Genomic DNA, 2,916 nt, shown 5'->3' on the forward strand with positions numbered 1-2,916 from the left:
GGGATGCCAGCTCTGAGCAGCAGGGCCCTGGTTCGGATCCCACATGAGGGCCAGTGACACTGCCCTCTACAGCTAAGATGGTGAACAACAGCTTGGCCTGGAACTGGATGCCATGAGTCGCCGGCGACAGCGTAGGCTGTGGCCCCTGCTGCAGTGGGCTGCCATAAGTTACCGGGTATGGCTGGTGGCCAGCGTGAGAGGCCGGCAGCCGGTGTGAGCTGCCAAAGAGCCACTGTGAGCGGCGGTCCAGAGGCCGGCAACCGATCTGCCTCACCCGGGAAGAGCACAATGATAATACCAACATGGGCCAGTGAGGCGATGTTCTCCACAACTAGGCTGAAGAACAAAAGGACAGCAACTTGTCTGTTCCCCTCACCCAATTCCCCAAAAAAATCTTAAAAAAAAAAAAGACTGAAAAGCAACTAAATGTTGCTTAAAATGTGAAGCAACAGGTTCATACCAGGGTAGAAGAGTAAATTGTTATGATCACTTTTGAACATAATTTGGCAATATCTTCTAAAGTTGAGCATGCATACAATCTATGATCTAGAAATTCTATTCTTGAGAATATTGCCAATAGAAATTCATGTGTATGTTCATCAAAGACATTTACAATAATGTTGAGTGACAGAAGCCAGGCACACAAAAATGTATACTATATAGTTCCATTTACATAAAATTCAAAAACTCAAAACTATGATGTTAATAGTCAAGAGGAGAGTGGGAGTAGTAATTAGAAGAAGTATGAGAAGGGTAATGTTTGATTTCTTGATCTAGATGGTAGTTAACTACATATATTCACTTTGTATTAATTTTTTACTCAAATATTTTGTGCATTTTTTCATATGTAAATGATATATCAGTAAAAAAAAATTTTAAATAAAGCCAAACTTCCCGCCCTCTTGGGCTTTATATTCTACTGTGAGGATCACAGCTTTATATTCTACTGCTCTCCTTCTTATTGGCTGGCTTCAATATCAGGTTTCAAGTGGTGGGAAGTGGTAGGAAGATGGCTGCCAGCAGCAGCTCCTAGTCTACAACTTCCCATGTTCAAACCAGTAGCCAAGGAATACCTACGGGCTCAGCAGAAGTCCCAGATTGCCTCCCTCTGGCTCTGACTAGATGATGCAGCACTGAGGCCAGTGTGAGGCTCTGATTGGCCAGGCCTGAATCCAGTCAACCCTGAAGCCAGAATGAAGTGGAGTTGACTTCACCAGAACACATCAAATAAAATCTTAAAAAAAAAAATGAGGGAAGATGTGATTCTTCAGAAAAAGAAAAACCAAAACAAAACTGGGGCCCCATTTCAGAAGGGGAAATATATGTGGGCAGAAAACCCAGCAAATGTCCACAATGAGTCTCCTCCAAGTGGAAACCCAGGTTTGCTACTTCATATTAAGTCAACTTCCTTTTAAAGTCTTTCGTTTTACTCCACATGTTTCAGCGATTTGGCTTGCTTACTTCTTCCCCTGCTAATGCGGTTGCAAATGGACTCCTTTCTTCCCTTTTGTCAGCTGAGAAATAGGGCACCCTCCCCCACACCATCTCTGTTTCTCTGGGTTTGAAATAAGCCAAAAGCAATCAACCAGCCAAACAACAACATAAATAAGAACAAAAACCCATTTAGAGTTTTAAAGGCTTGTTTCTGCTAGAAACTACAATGTAACAAGAAGATTAATAAAAATAATCAAACCTTGGAAAATAAGTTCTATTTCTACCCACCTTTAGAGACTCCTTTCAGGTGCCTCAGGGGCTGCCTCCTCTGGTAAGCTTTCTTTACCATCTCCTTTCCTGAGTTACTCAGCTCCTCTGACTGTGTGCTCACTTACCCAGAATTGTAATTTTCTGTTTACTTATCTGTCTTTCCTATTGCTTCATGCTTTCCTTTCGGACCTGGTTTCGGCTTTTATCTCTGTATTAGCAGTACAAAGCTCATTGTCTGGGATAGATATAGTACAGGGTCAATAAATGTTTTCTGAATGACTGAGCGCTTCATATCCCAATTGCATTTAATCCTGATATAAACCACGTGAGGTAGAGATTTTTAATCTGCAACTCAGTGAGGTAAGTGTCCTGCTCAAGATCACACATAGTAAGTGGAATCAGGGTTTGAGCTTCAATCTATTTGAGCCAAAGTTTGGGCTCTTGGCCACTGCCTTGGTCAACAATGTTCATTTATTTGAAATAAGATTCAAATGTTAGCTTGCAAAAGTGGTTGCTAATTGAATCTCCTATCTGCCTTTTTAAGCTTTTCTGTCATTACTCACCATTGTGCATCTTTCTTCACAGCCCCTGAACAGACTTGGGTTTTCCTGCCTCTCTGTTTATGTAGGTTCTGCCAACTCTGCCTAACAAAATCTTATCCCTTCTTCAAGGATCAGCTCAGATGTTATGTCTTTTACAAAATTTCCCTTTATCATTTAGTCAGAAGTGACATCCTCCTCCTCTCAACTGTCATATAATTTATTTCCCCAACTATGGATGTGGCATTTTTGACATACTAGCTCCTGTTCAAGCTATTAGTACATCTTCAGTTTCCATATCAGACTATTACACCTTGGCTTGTCCTCTCCATGGCCCCTAGTACAGTGATTTGCACATGGTAGACTTAAAAAAGAAATTGCTGGATGAATTAATTATAGTAGTGGTGCTTTTTCGGTATGCCACTCATTTCTCTCACTGTCTAGGGCTTAGGACTGTGAAAATCATGATTAAATCTGCAAGGATATCCCATAACCCTCTTCAGATCCCATAGTCTGTGTTCTCTTGATACTCAAAGGAAGCTTATGCATTCAGAACCACCAGCTATCAAGTTGGCAAATCGAAGCATAGAATAGGCTTCTGATAGCTTTTAACAATGTGGTTTCACAAAGTTTGAAAATATGGCTTTGTGAATAATATGTTTTAGTTTAAAAG

General features: G+C 41.0%; 1 long non-coding RNA gene across 1 annotated transcript in view; it reads right to left on the bottom strand.

The window, feature by feature from the left end:
- Positions 1 to 1,800, bottom strand: part of LOC109379534 (uncharacterized) — a 12,733-nt gene extending 10,933 nt beyond the window's left edge. Inside the window, exon 1 of the long non-coding RNA XR_002123224.1 lies at positions 1,723 to 1,800. This is a non-coding gene — a long non-coding RNA (uncharacterized LOC109379534). The remainder of the gene's footprint in view (positions 1 to 1,722) is intronic.
- Positions 1,801 to 2,916: the final 1,116 nt, after the last annotated feature.

The sequence above is a fragment of the Hipposideros armiger genome, unplaced genomic scaffold, assembly GCF_001890085.2.
Source record: "Hipposideros armiger isolate ML-2016 unplaced genomic scaffold, ASM189008v1 scaffold_2, whole genome shotgun sequence".
NCBI classification, from domain to species: Eukaryota; Metazoa; Chordata; class Mammalia; order Chiroptera; family Hipposideridae; genus Hipposideros; species Hipposideros armiger.